The 23,600-nt window shown below is 42.3% G+C and overlaps 1 protein-coding gene across 8 annotated transcripts in view; it reads right to left on the bottom strand.

Moving 5' to 3' along the window:
• The window catches only part of Fhod3 (formin homology 2 domain containing 3), a 455,934-nt gene that overhangs the window by 402,110 nt on the left and 30,224 nt on the right, over nucleotides 1–23,600 (bottom strand). The window lies entirely within an intron of this gene.

The following is a 23,600-nucleotide window of genomic DNA, read 5'->3' as shown; positions in this document are numbered from 1 at the left end:
TTTTTGGTTTTTCTCCGGTACCGGGAACCGAACTCACGACCTTGCGCTTGCCAGGCAGGCGCTTTTGCCGCTGAGCTAAATCCCCAGCCCCGTGCTGTTTCTTTTGAATGGATGAAAAGCATATTTATTTTATGGTCATACCTGGCACATTACAGATCACAGTTATTCAGTAAACATTTTTTCAGGTGAACTGAAAAATACCATACTCTACCTGAATAGCAACATATCCAAATTACAGCACACCAAAGAGGAAATTAGATTTTTTTGTTGCTAGTCTCCGTTTAAATTTTTATTTAACCAACCTATTTATTTCCGCCCAAGCAATCTTTTAAATATGTAGTCATAGTAAGTCATTTGATTCTCAAATGGACTCTTATGTTCTATTATTAAACCCATTTTACAGATAAGAAAATCAACATGTAGAGAGAGACTAAGTTCCTTGCCCAATGTCAACATTTAGCAAGTGGTGGAGTTAAAATTTGGATTCCAGCAGTTTGATTCAAAGTCATGCTCTCTACCACTATAATCTGCATCCTCTCTATGGACCAACACCCACAAGGAAATTTACAATATCATCATGTTGACAAAATATAGTTTATGTCATATGAGAGTCCTGATGTGACCACATGTTTGGTAATTTCTCTTCCTTTTCCACCTGGGCACACAGACCATGTGACCCCTTCCGCAGAGCTGAGTGCCAACCAACAGATTGTGGATGCAAGGGAAGAAAGCCCCGAGGTATGGCCATAATAGCCCACATAACCGCCTAACTTTTTTCTCCTGCCTGTACCCAGGTGCAAAGGAGTCAGAGGACAACACCAAACTCCAGAATGTCACATAGCCCAAAAGGTGCTTGGTTGCTGAGTCACTGTAAGAAAGGAGGACTTTACCAGCCAGCCTCCATTGACTTGTCCCAGACTGTGACAAGATCAAGAAATGAGCCTTTGCTGTAGGAAGTGGTTAAGATTGCAGAGTTGTTTCAGACCACCCACTGCCCCTCCTCCATGGAGGCAGCTGTCACAGAGCCTCAGTGAGCTCCAAAGGAGGGGGGAGACCCCACCCATTGCCCCTCCACAATTGCAGGAGCCTCCACCCAAAGGAACCTGGTTGCCTGGCCTACCCCCTACACAACTGACCAGCAGCCAGCATGGGAAGTCCTGAGACACAGCAACCAGCTAGCTTGTCCAGAGGAACCCTGGGTAAACCCACTCTAACAAGAGGAAACACTTTGTATACAAATTCCTAATTTAAGGTTGGTTCTGTTATATAACTACAGGCTTTGCTCCTATGATCTAAAGTACAAAACTAACAGTTACCACAGTTTGTCAATTTCTAAATTGTGCTTGATGCTATCATTATTGCTAACTGTACTGCTGTAGCTAGGATGTCACATCTGTTGTAATCAGCTGTTTTCCCTTGTGTAACAATATTGGGAAGCTCTGGGATAATAACCTCACCACACCCTACACAAAAAATGGGGACAGAGCCAAACAGAAACCAACATTCCACTCTCAAGTAACTATGAAGGTGGGATCTTGGGACAGACACAAACCAAGAATCTCCTGCACACAGAAGATATCCCTGAAGAATAGACTTTTCCTAGAGAGGCCTTGATACTAGTGATATAGCTACATATTACCAAAACTCACAAGGACCATCACAGAAAGCAAAATAAAAAGATTTTTTTTGAAATAGAAAAATGTCAAGATGAAGGAGCAAAATGCAATCTCAGACCTCCAGCCCACCCAGAACTAAACCAGGAGACATTGACATAGAAGAAATTGGAAGTCACACACCTGAAATTTCTGAAATGGTAGCAACTGAAGTAAAGAAACAACTCCAGGGGGCTATGGAGGAAATCAGATCAGAAATAATCTCTCAGGTAAAGAAAGAAATGACAACCATAATGAAAGATTTTCTCAGCATATATAAAGGAGACACACACAAAGTTGTTTCAACAGGTAGCATCTGGTTACATGTAAAGTGATTACACTTACAAATACAGGAAAAAAATTTTGCCAAAGAAGATTGAGATTAACGCTATTTAAAAAAAAAAAAAAAAAAACAAATTTATAACTTCATTTTCAAGTCCTCAGGGTGTAAGAATGGCTGTTACGATTCATCTAGTTGGTGAGTTAAGAATTCATTCCCATATGACAGAATTGGGAAAATGACAGTGGAGATAAATTCATGTGGCTACTTTAAAACATCTACACAAATGCTTGATAATCTGGTATAATATTTCAAACCAGGAATTACTCTCTTTTGATGGAAAAACTGTTCAGTATTCTCAACAAAAGAAATCTAGACGGTCATCTTGTTCAGAATTGGCATCTGGAAGAGGCTGTTACTTCCCATTAGAGACCTCGAACTTCCTTGATTTTGATTACCCTCAATAGAATGAAAGGAATTTGTTCTTTATTATTTGTGAAAAATACCTAATTAAATGGGAGGGTTAATCCTATTTGATGCACTTGTCTTATTTCTCTAATAAACTAAAGGCAAACTGGTGAATTTCAGCCTTCTTGAGCGGTATTTCACAGATGAATCATCTAATCTGAAAAGGTATTTGAATATAGGGATCAAATTAGCCAAACTCACTTTGTAGTGGTACCAGAAGTGTTCCCTGGGGTTTGGGGAAAAGATATGGGGAGGTGTCTCCTCCAGTCAATGGAAGCAGCAAACAGGAAGTTTCCTATAAAGGCATCTCCTGTGGGCTGAAATCACACTTTATTACCCATAGGTGGAAAATTCCACTAGAAACTGGACTTGTTAACATGCACACTGGACTGTGAGTAGCTTTTTCTTGCTTTTAAAACCTACTGCTAGTATTAACTAATAAAACTTCCTTAGTGAGTTCTGTTGGCAATATCAACATTTCTGCTTATGTTTAACCCCACAAATAATGAACAGACTAGAAGATGGGATAATGAAAGCCTTTAAACTATAACACTTTCTCTTGCCTCAGCCCTTGGAAACCTCTCAGCCTAAAGAAGGAAGGTGTTGGATCCAGAGTTTGCTTCTCCTTAAAGGGGTCTGAGACATTGTGAGGCTGTGATCCCTGCTCAGCCAGAGGAGAGAACCCAGAGGGACAGGAAGTGCTGCTCTGGTGCAGAGGCAGAACACACCTGGACATGGTATAAATGCACCCTCCACAGCCTGTTTCAAGCTGCCAACGGGAAGTCATTGATGCATAACAGCTTGCCAGGAGATAGTGTTACTCCCACACTGACACAGGAGACTACCCTACCTCAAGAGCACATGCAACAGGTAGCATTTAGTTACATTTACAATGATTACACTTACAAATACAGGAAAAACATTTTGCCAAAGAAGATTGAGATCAACATTATAAGGAAATCCAGATTTATAACTTCACCTTCAATTCATCAGGTCATAAGGATGGCTCCTGTTCAGTTAATGAATGAGTTAAGACTCTCAATTCCAAAATAACTGGAGATTGGGAAACAGTGTAGTAGGAGTCAGATGATTAGCTAGTGATGTCTTCAGAATATTTATTACCTTTGTTTTTATTTTCTTCAGTCATAAGTTTCCATCATTTAATTTTTAATAATGGCTACATTTAAAAACTGACTCAAAAAATTCCTGAGGATTTCACAACCAGTAATCGGAGTACACTTTGCCACCAGCATCCAGCCTACAGTGGAGATGGCAAAGGAGATGCAAGGGATTAGGAGACTCTGACCTAGGCTTGCAGTCTCTGCCATCCTCACCTAATTCCTATGCAGGCAGGATGGGGGTTTACTGATGGCCACAGATATCAGATAGTCTTTAGTTGCCACCATTGGCTATTTCACCCATCATCTCCATTCTACACCTTCCAATTTTATTCCTAGCAGCCTATTCCCAGCAGCCTGATGTGAATATCCCATCTTCCTGGACACTCCCTCTGGCCTGGCAGACATGTCTCAATGTGCTCTGGGCCAGCCCCAAATCACAACAGAAAACCCCACAATCTCTCCAACCTTAAGATCTCCAACCCTTACCCTAACTGCCCAGTCTCACCATCCCTCTCCTCACATTCCAGGCATCATTAACTACCATTTCCATAGCTCTACTTTAACAAAATTATATATCGGACACAGGTAGGGTACCAAGGAATACATAAAGACTTCCTTCCCTTAAAGAGGTGGTTTCACTGAGTATGATATACAAATATAAGACAGAATAAGACAAAACGCCATTGAATCAATTGTCAAAAGGTATGGGAGTTCCTTCTCTTGCTGTCATTAGCAAAGACCCCCACAACATCCTCCATAAAATTGCCCAAGTCCCCCTCAAAAAGAAAGGCTACCATCAATTCCTAAGCCAAATGTGGTAGTTAGCTCACCCCTCCCCATTTGTGCCCAACTGAAAATGAGCATGTGTCTGTTGTCCCTTGGTAAGCATACAAGAGGCCCTCACAGAAGGGCAACTGTGAGAGGAACCAACACAAACATTGGCTGCCCTCACAGAGATGAGGCATATGCATATGAGGGGACCCGAACAGCACAAGTGACCTGTGAAGTCAACATGCACATCCTGCACCCTTCCACGACACAGACCCACTCCACTGTTGCACTGAAGACACATAAGATTAATATTTAAATCATCACAAGAGCCAAGGAGCAAGAATAAAGTGTGTCTTGGCTGGACTTATGCCCTAAATATTTGGGTGGTGGGGAGGGTTGGCTTCAGGTGCTGTGTTTTGTGTTGTTTGTTTTTGTTTATAGCACTGGGAGTTGAATCCAGGGTGCCTCACATTGAGCTATATCCCCAGCCATTTTTATTGGCTTGGTTTGGTTTGGTTTGATTTGGTTTGGTTTGGTTTGGTTGTTTTGTTCTATTTTGTTTTGTTTTGTGTTGTGTTGCTTTATTTCACTTCTTTTTTGAGACAAAGTCTTACTAAGTCATCAAATTGCCCAGGCTGGGCTCAAACTTATAATCCTCCTGCTTCAGCCTTTCAGAGTGCTGGGATTATAGGATGTGTCACCATGCCCAGAATAGGTGTCACTTTTATAAACAAATTGATAGGAATCCTAAATGAATTTTTCAATCTTGTCAGTGATCGCTACCGAAAAGGAACTTCCGAAACAATGTACAAACAATAGGAATAGGCAACAAGTGGAGTTAACTCCATTCATACTATAAAGATTTAGACAGAAACAGCCAAACTTTCCCTGCAGAGTGAAGGACTCAGACCCCTCCCTGGCAAACCAGTCCCTGACCTCAATTCCTGCTTACAGGGAGGCAACCTGATCCCTTCCCTTGGCCTCTCCTGTCAAATGTCTTCCCAAATGACTTAAGGGCCCTGGAATTTCCTGACTCTGACAATTTTCATGTCAGCTCTGATCCCCTGGCAGCATGTCCCCTGCACTGGTTCTTGGCTGTAGGTTTGGTGGCCAAGACATTGTCGGGCACTTCAGGACATAAGACAAAACAGGGAGCCATGTGGGAAGATAGCATTACAGGGCTATTACAGAAGGGTGGCGATTAGAGAATTTCAGGGCAGTGACAGTGGCACAGCAGGGAGACTTCAGATCAGATTACAGGCTGTCAACCTATGTCCAAGATCCTGGCAGGGGGTGGGCTACCCAGGAAAGACCCAGTCCCAGATCTACAGTAAGGGTCCTTCCAGATACCCTAAATTTTATGCCATTCCTTGAGTCAAAACACTGTTAAAATCAGTCCTCATTCTCCGGAGACAGAGAAAGAGCCCTTGGCCTCTTGTAGAGAGGCTGCACAAAGTCATTCTGGGGTTCTTTTGACTGTTCCTACAAGCACAGTACAATCGAAACGACAGGGCAGGCTCAGCCTCCCAGAAAAACCCCAAACATCTGAAACAAGGCTGATGTCACGTCTCGATTTATATATTCTTTCCCCTCTTTAAGCCAATGAAGTGGCATGTTACTGGAGTGGTTTAATGATTATCTGGGGTCTGGCAGCAGGTCTGCAGTGATCCTAGTCTAGGCGGTAAAATTTCTGTGTAGCTCTGAAATAGATTTGCACAGAACCACTCTATAAATATACACTGAGGCTACTTTTAAACTAATTTTGGTAGTAGTTTAGAAGTGGGAAAATATATGCTGAGTTTTAAAGAGAAAGAAGCCTAAAGAAAAGCTTAAATAAATGCCATGACTAGCCCTGTCTCTCCAACCCTGCATGTATACCCTCGGCTCCTTTCCTCAACAGCAGACTCTTCCTCCACTGCTGGAATTGGAGATGGCTTGTGTCCTGCTTTGTCCAGCGGGACAGTAGTAAATGTGACACAGCAGACACTTGCAGGGCACTCTCTGAGGTGTCCTGTCTTTCTGTTCTTGGAACTCTGCCATCAAGTGAGGCCAACTGGGTCATCAAACCTCCAGATGACCTATCAGTTGATATCAGATACCTGCAAAAGCCCAAAAGAAATCAGCCCAACTGGCCAAGCCAGAACCATGTCCTAGGCTTGTGAGCAGCTTGTACGTTGCGACTTTAAGTCAATCTCTTCCCCCACTTCCCATAGCAGACAGAGAGAGCAACTTTCACCCTTGACGTGCTTGGTGTCTGGAGGGTGATGGGTGAGAAGCTGGCTCCACAAGTAGTCCACTGAGTGCACCACAATAGAGCCAGATCAAGGCAGTGATGGCCACCACACAGCAGCCCTGGGAAGCCTCAGAGTACACACACCTAACCGTCATCCTCCCTGAGCCTAAACTCCTGCTGCAGCCAGAAGGCGGAGCAGATACTGGGTAAAAGCAAGGAAGGAGAGGCCACGCAGGGCCTGGAGCACAGGGAGTACCAAGCAGAGAGGGGCAGGGGGAGGAGGCAGACGTGATTGAAGTTTCAATCCCTGGAGCAAGGTCTACTGCTCCAACTTACTCCATTTATAAAGTGCAAACTGAAAGACAGAATTATGAAGAGTCTGATGCACTTGCAGGCCCAGGCACCTCTGACTCCGCTAGCTGCACACCCACAAGCCTGACTCACAAGTGAAGTGCTGCTGAGAGCCGTTTCCTTCCCCAGAGCTGAGTTTACTGTGAGCCCCTGAGTGCCCCACCTCAAGCTCATCATAGCTCTGACAGGGGCATGAAAGATCCACACGTTTCAGCAAATTACTGTAGAACACCGACACCTGTTTTCCTTCTCAAATGCTTCCGTTGCTAGGTAGCCATGAAGCTCGTGGCTTCCTTCAACTTTGTGGTTCCTTCTAAAAGTATCAGAGACAAGAAACCGGACTTAGATGACAAGCAAAAGAGAGCCCTGCCACAGAAGGAGCCTGAATAGCACAGGCCAAGTTGAAAGAAAGAACTTTCCAACAAGCAGTGTCAAATGTCCCTTTCAATTCTTAATAAAACCAACACAAAACTGTAGCACAAGTATTCAGGCTTTTATGGGCTACGGTCCCCCCAAAACCACTAGTGCAATGGACACTCCAGACTTGCCCCCTGCACACCATTTTCTAAGGCAAATAGTGAGGTATGGTACTCATTTCATCATCCTTCAAACTATACCCCTTGCATACACTCCTTTGTATGTACAGCTGGGTTCCACATACACATATTAAACCAGTCGTGGCTTGAAAAGATTCAGAAAAATATCACATCTCCCCTCAACATGTCAGACTCTTTTCCCGTAATTATTCCCTAAATAATATAGTATAGCAACTATTGACATAGCACTTACATTATATTAGATATTACTGGTAATTTAGAGACGATAGAAAGTAGGATGATATAAATGGGATGGGCATAACTTATGTGGATGTAATACTATGCTATTTTATAGTATACCCATTCAGATTATTAGTCTTTTGCTGGGATCTCTGCTGTGCCAATGAGCCAGATAGATCAGGCTGTAGGAAGCACTTATGGCCATGGACAGAACTGATTGCTCAAAGGCCATAGGAGCATAGTTAGGGAGTCACCTTTGTGATTTCTATTCTTGTTCTCATGCAGAGATCGAACCATGATAATATAAGAGCCCTGCCACAGAAAGAGCCTGAACAGTCCAGACACTGGAAGAGCACAGGCCAAGGGCTCTGGGGGAAGGCTCCTGGCCACAGTATATCTTATACCCAACTGTAGAGCAGTGAGAAGCTGGGAAATGGAATGTTTGTAAACAGATGCATGCAGGACCAGCAGGTGCACGCAGAGTGCACATGAAAACTGAGTGACAAATGAAGAGGCCACTGCTGGAGTGAGAGGCTATTTGAAGACAATGGTAAAAGAGGGAAATAGAAAGGCGGGGTGAAGAGTAATGCAGGGGAAAAAAAGAAAGAGGCAGGCTGGGTGATTGATGAGACGTGGAGGTGTCCAACAGAGAGAGGCACAATCCTGAGTCTCTTATTTGAGCAAGTTAATAAACATTGGTACCACTGACCACCATAGAAAACACTGTACAAAAAGCTGTTTGTGGCCAGGAAAATAAGATAAAACTGGGACTTTTGTTTTTGACATGTTATGTCTGAAACAAGTGGAGATGTTTTGGGGTCTTGGCATGCATAAAAGCATGGTAGTTGAAATGCCTCAAGTGTATTATGAGCCTACAGATGTAACTAATTTCTTGTGCCTTTAAAGTCTGTAGTGAGATCCCTTATTTACTCCTAATCTTAGTAATTTGCACATTCTTGGTTTCTGTCTATAACAGTTCAGGACAGATCATTTATCTATTTTACTAAAACATCTTTGCAAAAAGCCAATTTTTTATGATATTGCTTTTTCTCTATGGCAAGTTTGTTTTCTATACCATTTATTTCTGTTCTTGGTTATTTTCTTCTATATTTTTGTTTTTTCTAAACTCTAAAATCTTTTTCTCTATAGAGGATGATCCTCATGATATATTTAGCCCATTTTATTTTATTTTATTTTTTGTTTTTTGTTTTCTTCAGGTACCGGGAATCGAACTCATGACCTTGCGCTTGCCAGGCAGGCGCTGTGCCACTGAGCTAAATCCCCAGCCCCTTAAATTCTAAAATCTTAAGGGTAACAGTCTTTTTTCTTTTCCATTATAGTCAGGCCCTCCATATCGACAAGTTCTGCATCCAAGAATTCAACCAATCATGAAGGAAAAATATTTAAAGATTGGGCAAGTACTAAATGTATACACTATAGACATTTTTTCTTGCCACTGCCCCACAACAATATAGAGTAACAACTATTTACATAGCATTTACATCACATTGAATACTACGTCATCTAATGAATTTTAAAGTACACAAGAGGATGTGTGTAGGTTATATGTAAACACTATGCCATTTTATATGAGACTTGAGCATCCATGGATTTCGGTATTCATGGAGTAAAGGATGGGTCCTGAATCCAATCCCCACAGATATGAAGGAATGATTTCATGTGCATTAAGACTATAAGTTTCTTCTATGTAGATTTTAGTTACAGCCCAAAAGATCTGATATGTCATATTTTCATTATCTTCAATTTTAAAAATATTTTCTAAATTCCACTAGAATTTCTTCTTTGACTTACGAGTTATTTAGAAGTATATTACATCATTTCCAAATATGTAGGAATTTAAGTATCTAGTATTGTTCATTTCTAGCTTAATGTCACTATGGTCAGAAAATAGACTCTGTATGATTTCAATTCTTTGAATTTCCTGAGTCTTTTTTTATAGCTCAATAAATTCAAAGGATGCACCCTCAACAGCTGCAGTGTTTGTTAAATAGGATGTTGAAGTCTTCGTCTTTACTATTCTTTATGTGTGTTCTATAAAGAAGTGCACTAATCTCCCACTACAACTGTGAATTTTTCTGGTTTTCCTTTTAATTCTGTCAACAATTGATTTATTTATCTTGGTTGTTTATTAGATGCATGAAAATATTTCCTACTGCACTGGCTGTTTTAGCAGTATGAGATTTCCTCCTTATCTGGAATAATGTTTCTTGCCTTAAAGATTACATCATCTGCTACTAATACAACCATACTACTTTCTTTGGTTAGTGTTGCATGGTTTATCTTTTAGTTTTTACTTACAACAGTAGTGTTGTAGTGAGGGGCTTACAAGGGGAAAAAATACAATACAGAACACTTAATTATAAGATTATTTTATAGTAGTGACCCACAGAATCATATACAAAAAGAGTGCAGGAAATCTGTTCACACACTAAAGACCAAAGAATCCAGCTAAGGGCCTGGATCTCATGGTAATGTCCTGTATGAGTCCAGCTGAAGACCTAGAGCCCATAACAATGACCCCTATGAGTCCAACTAGAGGCCAAGAGCCCATAACAATGTCTCATGTAGGCCTATTTCACAGATCAAAGGTCAGTGGTGGAAGCTAGAAAATCTGTGCCAGCAGGATGAAGGATCTGTGCTAGTAAGCTGAAGGATCTGCACTGGAGCCAGGAAGGGATGCTCAAAGTAAGAACCAGAGCTCCCCGGAAAAGTAACACAGCCATCCTCAGTGACAGTAAGGTCCCAAGCTCCTGTGACAATGAGAACCAAGTTCCCATCAGGAAAGCCAATATGACAAGCTTCTCCAGGAGGCTGAGCAGTGCACCATCTTCCCCCTCCATAGCCAGAAAGCAATGCTCAAAGTGAGGGCCAGAACTCTCAGCTACAGGAAGGTCCCAAGCTCCTTCAATGATAAGAACAGCTGAGTTCATCAGGAAAGCCAGCATGACAAGCTGCTTCAGGAAGACCAACAGCTCCCTATATTTTCTAAACTTCTTCCTCTGCAGTTCTGCCTCTTATGCTGCCAGCAACAATCCTCAGGTAGGCCTCCAACACCCAGCACCACACTGGTTCAGTTCAGCTGGGTGTTACAAGTGGACCACCAGTTGGCAATCCACTACAACTAGTGATCGTGTATTTAGGACATATCTCTTGTTAGTAGAATATAGTTTTTTTTAAACCCAATCTGATAGTTTTTTAAATAAATATTTGTTAACTTAGCCAGGCATCATGACATACACCCTTAAAATTCCAGCACTCTGGAAGGGTAAGGCAGGAAGATTGTAAATTTAAGCACAGCCTGGACAACTTAAAAATTTAGGAAGACTGGCCCAGGAGGCCAGCCGCCTGCACCTGGGAAGCCTTGCGGCAGGGAGCTCCAGGCTTTGGGCAGAATCCTGGCCACGCAGGTGCCCGGGAGGCTGTGCAATGGTGTGTACTGGCACACGACAGCCCTCAAGCCAGCCACTGCCACACAGTCGGGAACTATCATGGCCCAGAGAAGCAATGACGCAAGTGGCCCACCATGCACTGGCCGCGGAAGCCCACCAGGGGATGTGCATGAATCATCCCAACACAGAGAAACCCCTGGGAACACATGCCACACAACAGGTTGCTCTTGCTCCTGCCGTTGAGAACCAGAAAGGTCTAGAGTCAGCGGAGGAGCAGCTGTGGAACAAGGACTCGGAGAACACAAGAATACAGACTATGCCCGAAGACTCAGAGGTGTAGTTGACCAGGGTCACAAGAGCCATTTGGAAGCTGGAATCCAGGAGGACCTTGCACAATACCTGGGGAGACCCCCCTGGAAGCCATTCTTCCCCTGACAGTACAGGCTGTGGTGGAGGAGCACGTGGAGCTCCGGAGAGGTCTGCACTGAGATTTCTGCTGCCTGTGCTAACACTTGGGGAGAGGACAATAAGTGCTTGCAGGATCCCAATGCACTGGGAGGCTGGAGAGAAAAAGCTACAAAAAATGGCTTTCACCCCAGATGGCTCATTTGAGATGTTAGTAAGGACTGCCTCCTCAGTATTCTATAGCCGTGATAAAGACGAGGCCAAGGACAGAAAACAGAGACCGAGAAAAAGCAGCTGCTTTTGCTGCAGCACCAAGAGAAACAGACCCTAAATTTGATTCTCAGGGCCCCAAGAAGAACTTGACTACTACATTCATCTGCTACCACTATTAAAAGCCAGGCCACCTCAAGAGGAACTGCCCTAAGAAGCCCCCTGGGCCATGCCCTGAATGCAAAGGTGACCACTGGCGATCGGTCTGCCCTCTGAAGTGGAGGACCCAGAGCTCGGACCCATCCTACCAGTTAGTCTAACAGGAATGAGGAAGCCTGGGGCATACTCTGCCTTCTCCCTCTGGCCAGACTGTCATCCCCAAGGAGGAGCCCCGGGTAATCATGACTATAGAGGAAAAAGAAAAAGAAAATAGCCTGTTGCTAGACACAGGTGCAAGTCTCTCGGTCTTTCTTTTCAATCCTGGCCTTCCTTCCAGCCATCATACCTCAGTGAAAGGAGTCACTGGTGAGGAGGTAATATGCTATTTTTGCCAACCCTTAGGCTGTAACTACTTATTAGATCCTTCTTGCATATCTCTGTCTTCCTGAGAAACCACTTTGAAGATACCACCACGTATTACAGCAGCCACTGATATTTTCCTACTAACCTGTCCATAACTCTGTAATGTTTGTATTGTTCCTATGCTATTTTGTAAATGGATGTATGTTTATTACTATGTGTTTCCTACAATAACCACTGAGAACAGTCAATGAATATTCAATTGGTCACTCACGTATAGCTCTATTTTCTTTAGAAACCACTTTGAAGATACCAAAGTATAGTACAACAACCATTGATAATAACCTACCACTTTTGTCTGTAGCTATTATTTGTCTGTTTTCCTGAGAAACTATCTTGTAGATAACAATATGTAAAACAACCACCATTGATAATTTCCTACCACTGTGTCTGTAATTCGGTAAGCCCCCCTATTACTATGTTATCCTTCTTTTACTCTTTAAACTAAAAAAAAAAAATTTAGGAAGACTCCATCTCAAAATAAAAAATACAAAAGGGCTGGGGATGTAGCTCAGTGCAAAAACCCTGGGTTCAATCCTCAGTGCTGAAAAAGAAAAAGTCTATTAACCTATAATGATCGCAATGTTTGGGTTCAAATTTACACGTTTAATACTTGATCTGCATTTTGTAGTTTCCTTTTCTGTCTTTCTGTGCCATATTTCATTTAATCCACTATTCTCTATTATTATTCCATATTTCTCTCTTATTATGCTATGTATGCCCAGCTATACATTCTTTAATTCTTTTAGTAACTGACCTTATAGATAATAGCACGCCTTCCTGACTCAGCAGGAATTATTTAAATTAGCATTATAATGTCTCAGAAAATTTAAAGAGACTAGATTATTTCAGTATCACCTGTACCTTCTGAGATATTGCAAAATGTATTTTTAGCAGTTATCTAATTTATTTACTAATAGATGGGTGGCATAAAAATTAGCATAAACTGAGTCATATGCATATGACTTAGAATTATAAGCCAAATTCCAAAAAATTTTAAATGGAAGCAAGTAAAAGATGATTATTTTAGTTCATGAGATTCAACTAATATTGATCAATATACAATTACACTAAAAAGACATGGTTATAAGTCACAATAACCTTATGAACTATACTAAGAAAGTCTATATAGTCAGATAAATACAGAGTCTTCCAGAACAGAAAAACTTATGCATCCGGGCATGGTGGTGCACAGCTGTAATCCCAGCACTTAGGAGGCTGAGGTAGGAGGATGACTGTGAGTTTGAAGCCAGCCTAGGTTACATAGAGAATTTAAGGCCAGCCTGCACTACAAATTGAGACCCTGTCTCAAAAAAAAAAAAAAAAAAAAAAAAAAACCCTTAGCAAAATGTATTTGAAAACCCATGAAATGGTATTGTTCTGAACACTTAATATTCATTTAGATTTATCCACATATTTGCTTATACACTGTATTTCATACCTTCCTGCACCTGTGCCCTTTTTATTTATGTAAATTTCCTTCACCTGAAGAACTCTCTTTAGTATTTTTTATGTGAGAGTCTGCTAAAAAGAAAATTCCTCACTTTCTGTTTCTAAAAGCATCTTTATTTCACCTCCATTTTGGGGTAACAGCTTTATTGAGATATAACTTGCACACCATATAATCCACCTACTTATAGTATATTATTATCTTATAGTATATTCATAGAGTTATGCATCCAACATCACAATCAAGTTTAGAATCTTTTTTTCATTACCCTAAAAGGAAACCTCATGCCCTATTAACAGGGATTCCTCATTCCCATACATACCCCATCCCTAGCAATCACTAATCTATTTTCAGTCTCTGCAGATTTGCCTATTCTAGATCTCTCCTACAAGTGGAATCATACAATCCATGGTCATTCCTAACCAGCTGCTTTTGCTCAGCATAATGTTTTGAGTTGTGCCTCATCCATACAGTGACACTTACTTATCTATCATTATAGGTGATTCAGATACTAGATATGATCTCTAAAACAATTGTGGTCAACACAGTCAAGAAAATAAGCAAGCTAGAGAATTTTAACAAAACATGAATATGCAACATAAATCATGAAATGGAAATTGTAGAAATGAGGCATACAGAAATTAAGAATAAAGTATATGATTCAACAGAAGATTAGACATAGATACAGTGGAATTGTCTGGAATATAGGTCAGTAGGACATACCACGACCAATTTCTGCAATGAAAAAAATGGAAAATTCAAAAAAGAGCGTAAGAAGCTTATTGGATATGGGCTGAAAATATAGGTATTAGAGTAACAGAACGTGAGGAAAATGGATGAAAAACTATTTGGATAAGTAATGGCCAACATTTTTTAAAACCAACAAATAATATCACATGATATGTTCAAAAAGTGCTATAAACTCTAACAATAAAAATGGTAACTGCAGCCAGAGAGAAACAGATTATCTTCAAAAAACCAACAGTCAGACTAGCAGCCAGTATTTCCAGTGAAATAAACAATAAGATAGTGAACTAGCAGCTGTAGAGTGCTCCACGAAAATAACTGCTTATCTAGAATTCTGCAACCAGTGAAAATATCCTTCAAAGTGATAACACCAGAACTACAAAGTAACAAAATAAAATAGGCAGCTTGTACTCCATCAAAATTTAAAAATTTGCGCTTTAAAGGGCACCATCAGGAAAGTGAGACACAACCCACACAATGGGAGACTTTTGTAAATGCTGTCTGTGATAAGGGATTTGTATTAGGATATACAAACATAAGCAACCTCTTACAATTGAACAACAAAAAGACAAATTACTCAATTTAAAAATAGGTCAAGATTTGAACAGCCATTTCTGCTATATGTGCTTGACCACTAAATGCATGAAAAGATGCTCAAAACCAATAGCCATCAGAGAAATGCAAAGTAAAAGCATGAAATACTAATTTACATTCATTAACTAGCATAGCTGTTATATATATATATAAAAGAAAAGAGTTGGTAGAGTTCTGGAGAAATTAAAACCACCACACACTATGGCAGGAATGTGAAATCATGCAGCCACTTAGGAAGAGAGTCTGGCGGTTCCTTGCACTGTTACACAGAAACCTATGCTCACTTGTCCTCTTCTTTTCTCTCTGTTCTCTTGTCTTCTCCTTGTCACTCTTGGTCAGGACTCTGGATATTCCAGGTAGATGTGTACTGAATGGTAGCATTTCTTGTTCGAGTGTTTGCAGACACTGGATGGTGTTTTTCTTCAGGAAGTATTTTCCTTACCTCCTGACAAGCCACAGAAATGACCACCTTAATCTATGGATCAAGCTCCTGAAACTCAAAGACTGAGCTCCTCAAAACTGAGTTTCTTTCTTTGTACAGCCAAGTCTCAGTGCAGTTAGCCTTTATGAAGGTGTAATATTTAGGGATCCCAACCAACATCTGGAGTGCTTCTTAGAACCTGTTTACCTTGATGAGCCCTGAGCTCCACTTTTTTCTCCTCAGTACTAAGAAGCTGCTCTGCTTAACTTCTCCCTCAACTTCTCAGTCTCCTCATAGTCACTTTCAAGGCCTGAATCTGCCCCTGGTAAGCTGGTAAACGTGGCACATGAAAGGCAGTGCAGAATGTCAGATCCAGTAAGACTGATCTCGGTAAGTCTCCTTTCTCTCTGGGCGCTTGGCCTCTTCTGTCTTGGCTGCCTCGGTAGCACTCTGGAGCCTTCAAACATATTCTGAGTCCTTTGGCTAGCTTCTCTATTATTCTTGATAGAAGCATTCATCTGCTACAAGCTAGTTCACTTACTGCCAGAAGCAGAGCCCAAATATCCAACTTTTAACAGCGAAAACATTTACCCTTTACTGCACAAATTAATACAAATTAATTAACCCATCATCACACATTACACATGAATGGGGTACAATTATTATTCTCATCTTTAATTGATGTAAAACTGTGAAGCACAAGCTCATAGGAAACTGTAATTCGACCAAAGAACTTACCCAAAATCAACACAATTAGTGACAACTAAACCCAAACAATATGGCTCGTGTGACCACGTCCTTAACAACTGATCAGCAGAATACAAAATAAGGAAGAAAGAAAGGCAAAGGAGCAAATCTTCGGCAATGCCAACATTTCAAGATCGGGTCAAAGAAAAGGAGCTGTCAGGGGGTTCAGAGAATAAACAAAGGAAGCCTATACGATAAGCCAAGGAAAGGGAATGTTTCAAGTAGAACATGGTCAACCAACAAATGCAAAGCAGTGAGGTAAAACAAAGACGATGACAACAGGAAATAAGTAGGCCTAATTTTGTCAGCTGCTCATCCTCCTAACAGTAGAAATCTTTGCCAAGATGTGCATGCTTCAATCATTACATCCTCTTCTGCAAACATTCTCTGAGCACGCACCATGACCCAAGTGATCCTGCTGGTTTTGCCTGCCAAACTAAGGCAGGGCAAGCCACTCTCAGCTAAACTATATAACCCAACCACTTAACACTGAAGGCTTAGTGACTGGAGAAATCACGCAAATAGGGTAGTGCTCATTGACTTTCTCCACTTAATCTGTAAAATTCTTCATAAAATTTCCAAGGAACTTTTAATATTTGTTTTATTCTTCAGAAATCTCCATCATTCATTCTTTGAAAGAAATACACTAAAATGTATAATACAAACGAACTTAAAAACATGTGGAAGACTTTGCATCTTGCCATCAGAATAAAGAACTGCTGAAGGCAAGAGAAAGAAAAGACCTAAGTAAGAGGAACAGTATTTCATGGATGAGCCACCAGTAAGACGGACCCAGCAAGAATAGAATTAATGCCTCGGGTCACCCAGCCCAGCTACATAATTTGTGATATTAACTAAAAATGCAAGGTCTCATATTCACACACACACACACACACACACACACACACACACACGCGCACACACACAGGAAAACATCTTTCTCCTTTCATCAGTGGTCACTCTTCCCACCTGTCTGTCCTGCTGGGTTGTTTTAATCTCTTACTCACTACTGCACTTCATCAGGCAACAGAGCTACACGGCCGCCCCACACAGAGTCTCAAAACCCACAGCCCCAGGTCCACCATATAGCACACAAGACAAGTGCCCACCCTCGCTCTCTCTATGGTTGCACCCAGGTCCCCACAGGGTAGAGGACATTGTGGGGCATGAGCAGCAGACAGCCCATCAGAGGGAGGTAAAGAGGCAGAGACAGGCACAGCCACATGTGAGCAGAAGTGCCACCCCCCATCCCCTGCTCCACTGTCCCATCAGCCTCGGTTTGCTTAAAGGACACAAATTCAAAAATAAAATGAGTATGGCAGAAAAAGCGCAAATGCAGCAGGAAAATGTTCCAAAAGGAAAAGAAATTTTGCAATTAAGAGTCACCAAGAAAACCACAACATTTTACATCACGCCTTTATTTACTTGTTAAAGATGTTTTGAAAACTAACACCATCACATAATTTAATGTAGACTGGCTCTATTTATATTGAGATCTGTATTTGGAACTAGTTGATTGACGGAGAATCAAAAAATAAAAATAAATAATAACAAAACGAAGAATTTCAAGACTGTGGCTGCGGAGCCGCTCCCTTCTGAGCGTGGAGCCCTGTATACTGCTCTGGTCACACACCCCTCACATTGGCTCAGGGCCACCACCTAACACTGCCTATTGGGTTCTGGGTCAAGAGCCAGACCAGCCAGTTGACGAGGAGCTCCTCTGACCCATTTGTACTCCTGCCTGGAGGGGCCTATAGAACATGACTTGGAATCACAAGATGCAATTACCCAGGGCCTCACCATGCCTTATCAGTAATTCTTAAGCTTTAGCATGCACTTAGGCTCCTCTTGTGTACTTAAAATGGAGAATCTTGGGCCATACCCCATAATCCCAACTCCATAAGTGTAGGCAGGTAAAACCCAGGACACTGCACACTTTCCTACCATGTCTAACTGCTCTAACACAGGGACCTGGGACATCACTCTGATCAAGGGGCCAGAGAAACTACTTTAGCCTCCCACAGAAGGGAAGACCAAGAACAGAACCTCAGGCCCTTCAGAATTTGCCCTGCTTCCCCCAGTCTGTGGGTCCCCTTCCCACCCACCACATGTGTCTGTGTGGGATTCCTCATACAGACTATGAACCTTTCCCAACTGTGGGTATTAGCCTAACATTCCAGCAAAGATGCACTGAGATCCTAGGAGAAAACACTAATGGGCCAAGACTCTAGCTCCACCTGGCATCCATGGCCAAAAAGCCAAGGCCTAGAGGCCACACCTCAGGGAAGTCCAGCTGGCTGCTACTGTGCCTTCGAGGAAAAGCTTTCAAGAATTCTAGAGAATAAGCTGCCACTAGCCAGGAAGACTGAACACACTAGTCACTCAGAACATCCCTAGAAAATGGCCCTGGGGGAGAAAAGAAAAACAGCCACACAGCCAGCCCTTGCCAGCTTGTGATCACAGTTGCAAAATGACAGAGACCAGCTGACATCCGGGTGCAGATGGGCAGCACCCTACCATGCTCAGTTTGGCCTACACAGTCTTTCAGAATAGTTTTGGTTAGCTGCCAACAGTTAAAAATAAAGAGACTATATAGAAACCTAGGTTCCAAGCTTCTCTCAAAGAACAGGAAGATATGGAAATCCAGGGCTCCCTTAAGCCAGAGGGGCCAGCTGAGTAGTACCCACCCACCCAAGTCCCCTGCCACCTGCTCACCTGGCTCATGTGTGCTGTCTGGACCCTAGCTGTAGGCATTCCAAAGATCTTTTTCTGCAGACACTATGGGACTGGGTGTGTAGTTTCTTCATTTATTTTCAACTGCATATAACACTAATGTTATGAACACTCTGCCTAATACGTTCTTGGTAACTAGACAGTATCAAAATCAGCAGCATGAAATCAGCAGTATTTTTCCCTCTATTCCCTTAGTAATTCATTAACTCTATGACCAGACAGCCTTGGTTTAGTAATCAGTGAAAATCACTCCACAAAACACCTCTACTCTGTAGCAGCTCACTCAAGTTTGTGCTCCTAAGAGCCTCAGAGCCACCAGGGCATAAACCAGCGTCCACTCCCTTGCCTCTCTTTCCAAGTTTCCTTCTTCACCACAGCAAAAATGACTCTGGTTACGGGATCCCTGTTTGGATGCCTCTCCTAGATTCGCCAAGCACAAGGCAGGCGACGACACTTATCAAGGACTGGCCCCTGTGCTCCCTGTCACAAATTTTTAAATCTAATTTACAAATGCAAGGGCATCATATATTTCCAAATTACAAATTTTAAAAAAAACTTTCAAACTAAAAACTTTGACATTTTTAATTGAAAGAGAAAAAGAAAAAAAGCAAGCACTGCCTTTCCTCACAAGCAGAATACAAATTTTTGCAACAGCTCTCTCCTGAAGGTTTGGGCTATTGAAGAACTCTTCCAAAGAGCCACACATGGGAGACAGCAAAAGCAAACAAACACTTCCATTTGTAATGCCATCTGCCCCGAGTAAATACTCCTGGAAAAAAACCCCAAACACACTGTCAACTTTAATTCTTATCTGACACATGTTTGGGGAGAAAAAGCTGACACCTCTTGTGGGATTATTCGTGTTACACAGCATTTGCAAGCAGGGCTATCCACTGCAACAAGCTCAGGAGTGTTTAGGAGTCGCATTTACAGAGCATGATGTGCAGTTATGTACCTTAGAGTAAAAACCATCAGCCCATGACTCTAGGAATGTTCTGAGTTAGCTCATTTGAGAGTCTGGAGAATCTGACCTTTGATACAAAAATAACTTTCAATCTAAGATTGCTGAGGATTAAGTTTTTGGAAGCAAAGAAAATTTTAAACAGTATATTTTCTGGTGAGAAAGAATCCACTGTGAAATTTTAAATTTATGCGTTATCCTTTGAGAGATTCTGATCCATCCTCTCATCACCTTCTGAGATAGACAGATGCTTTACAGCTAAAACATATACTATAATGCTGGCTTTAGCAAAAGTCAAAGTCAGAATTTTCTTCAGTTCCAGAAATGGTTCAAGTGGGTCCACTTGGAGGCGCATGGCATTTGTGACCAGATTGAATTCAGTCCCTTTCTGATTCAACACTCAAGATGAAGGGACTTGAGGTGTTCCTATAAGTCTGTCCATACTTGTCACCTGCATAGAGAAGCATAGGCACCCAGGTACCTGATCATTTTTCTCATTTGCCCAAATATGGGGTTTCTTATAGCGGCTACAAGGTTGGGTTGTAAGCACAGAGCAATCATTCTCAGATGCTAAAATGCTCTGGGCAATCAGATTCTGCAACTCCACACGTGCCTAGCACGTGGACATTTCCTAGGTCTTTGAAGACTACCACAGAAGGCTCTTCTCCCCATGGGATGTACATACCATCATATATACCAGCACACATCCTCCTGTACCCTCAGCAAAGGGAATGCTGGAATAGGTAAGAGTAGCTCACAAAGTAGGTCCCCTCTGTGACCATTCAGAGCCACCATTAGTCAGTAATAGAGGTCTGCCAAGAACACAGGAGCACCCAAGTTTCTGCACCCTTGGAGGCTAGGAGCAGTGTGATGTAGTGGCTGCATCCCCATGGGGCAAGCTGGGCATGCCCCCAAGGAGCTGTCTCTGGCTCTTACCAAGGAGGAAATCCTCAGCAAAGCTGATTATAGAGACAAAGCTGAGAAATGCTAGACATGTCTAAAACCTTGAGTTTATGACTGGAAGGTCATAGTGTTTCTACTAGGCAACTCACCCAGACCCTGAAGATGTGCAGGCACTCCCAAGGCCAAGGAGGGTGCGAACAGCCCTCAGGCATACCTCTGACAGAGCCCACTGCTGGGCTGAAGGTGGCCTCTAGAAGGCTTCAGAAAGCCTCTCCGAAAAGAAAGCCAGGGCACTCCCTGGGATTAATTAAATTAGTCCCTTATCTCTGAGCCAGAGTGGCAGGCGGGACAATTCCTTCTCTCCTCAAATCCCCTCTCATTCAAACTCTCATTCTAGCAAAGCCTAAATCAGATTAGCAATTAGAGTTTCCCCAGTAGGTCAGAAAGTAGGTTTCCTGGTACAGAACAGCCCTGGCTGTGAATAATTGCAGCAGGTAGTAGTTTCTCCCCAAGTTTCACTGTCACTCAGGAAAGACAACCAGCAAGATCCTAGGCTGAGATAGTCTGGTCACTGCGCGAAGATTTAGCAGCCATGAAAAGCTCAGCCAAAGACAGCCTGAAGCGGCAGCATTAATACACAGGAGACTCCAAACCGCAGAAAGGTGACCCTTCCAGAGTAGAGAATTCTTAAAATCCCTCTGTTGTTTCCTTAAATAGTTATCAAACACCTGCTCTATGCGAGATAGAGTGTTAGCCATTGTTTAGAGCATGGCATCATCTCTAAAGTAGGTCATCTGAACGTGGTTCCCCACAGGACAAGGATAACAACACCAGACAGGGTGCTCACACCAGGATCTAAGATGCTATCTTGGGTGCCTTGGTTTCTTTGGGCTTTTCTGTAGTTCCCTTTTCTCTCTAATTAATGAATATGTATTAGTAAAACTTGCACAATAGAAAAAAATAATTTTATTGTAATCAGAGTGAATTGGCCAATGCCCCCTAACTTCTAAAGTAGACAGGAATTATCTACAGATTCTGCAAAATGCAGATTCTGATTCAGTAAGCGGGAGGCCCCAGATTTTTTTTCTTTCTTCCTTTTTCCTCTCTCTTTTGCTCTCACTTTTTTTTTCTTTCAGTAGTTGGACTTGAACCCAGGGCCTCCTGCATGCTGGGCTGTACCACATAGCTACAAACCAAGCCCTTATTTTTACATTTTATTTTGAGACAGGGTCTTTCTAAGTTGCCCAGGCTGGCCTGGAATTTTTGATCCTCCTGTCTCAGCCTCCTGAGTAGCTGGAAATACAGGCAAGATTTTATATTTCTAATAAGCTCTGAGGGATACTGACACGAGGGAGGAACCCACATTAGAGGTGAGAAAGAGAGGGACAGAGACAGAGACACATACAGAGACAGAAAGGAAAGCACTGAAGCACACAAAGAAGGGGTAGTGCCAACAAAGCTCTCACAAAGGAAGTGACATTCAACTTGAACAGGAGCATGGCTGCACACAGAGAACAAAGGGTAAGATAAAGCCTTGGAGTTTAAAACATTTCCCAGGACTGGGATGCACTAACATGTCCATCGAGCTGGACAACTGGAGACAGAAGCAATTCTCAAACTTTAGCCCATGTAAGTTACTAGAGGGCTTCTTACAACACAGTTCGGGGCCCACCCCTGGAGCTTCTGGATGAAGAGGCTAGAAGAGAGGAGGAGGGGCACTTCGAACAAGTACTCAAGTGATGCTGAAGCTGCAGTTCCAGGGACCACACTTTGAGAATCTTGATCAGACAGAAGGCCTCATCCCATCCCACACCTCATCCCATCGCACTGAGGGGAAGACAACTTAGTCATCTAAACAAGGTGGCCCTTATAGCTTGTGTTGGGTCCTAGCAAGACAATGATAGTTGTAAATGCAAATGGACAGAGTCACAGCTTCCTCTGGACTAGCTCATTGTAGTGGAGCCCTTCCCTCCCACCCAAATTAACAGAGTACTATATGGAATGTTTTTAGTTTGTAAATGAACGGGAGAAAAAAATTTGACAACCACCTCTACAAGGTCAAGCATTATAGGAAAAAGTCAGGCAGCCATCCTATCCAAGACTCATTTTCTTCCTTTTCTTCTCTTGGCAAGTGAGACTTGGGTCCTGATAAAGTCTAGTAAGTGAGATCTCCCAGGTGCAGACAGAGACCTTCTAAGCTAACCCCGAAGGCACCACTGCTCAAGGGAACCAATGGAGACCAGGGCAGTCTAAGTTCTGTAGAAGCTGCCATTTGCTGGGGATATGTGGGAACAGGTGTGCAAAAAGAAAGAAAACAATCTCTGTCTTTAAAATATTCACAGCCAGCATCAAATGGGACACATAAATGAGCAAACAGAGGAGTGCAGCAAGTGGTCCACCCCACGGAGCAGAGATGGGCTCAAACCACTGTTCCTCACCTTGTCTCCACTTTAAAACCATGTGATGAGGTCGGGATGCTATTAAAGAAAACAAGCCAGAGTCCTGCTTCAGATGAATTACGTCAGAATTGCTAGGGACTGGGCCCAGACAGATGGATATAAAGCAAAATGAAACCTCATAACCACTTTTCCTTTATGGGCATGTCAGTCCACTTCAGCCTGAGCCAGAGAGCTCGTGGAGACAGGCACAGAACTTGCCCTCATGGCTGGTAAGGAACAATAAACACTCCTTCTAGGACCTCTGAGCTGTAATGGAACAGTAGGTTAGAGCAGTAGAAATACATGTCCTCCAAGTACCTTCCACTGGCTTGAAGAGAGGGAAAATAAGG

Source organism: Chinchilla lanigera, unplaced genomic scaffold (genome assembly GCF_000276665.1).
Source record: "Chinchilla lanigera isolate Chin_1 unplaced genomic scaffold, ChiLan1.0 scaffold00001, whole genome shotgun sequence".
NCBI classification, from domain to species: Eukaryota; Metazoa; Chordata; class Mammalia; order Rodentia; family Chinchillidae; genus Chinchilla; species Chinchilla lanigera.
The sequence above is the reverse complement of the archived record's forward strand: the minus strand, read 5'-3'. Positions and strand labels throughout refer to the sequence as shown.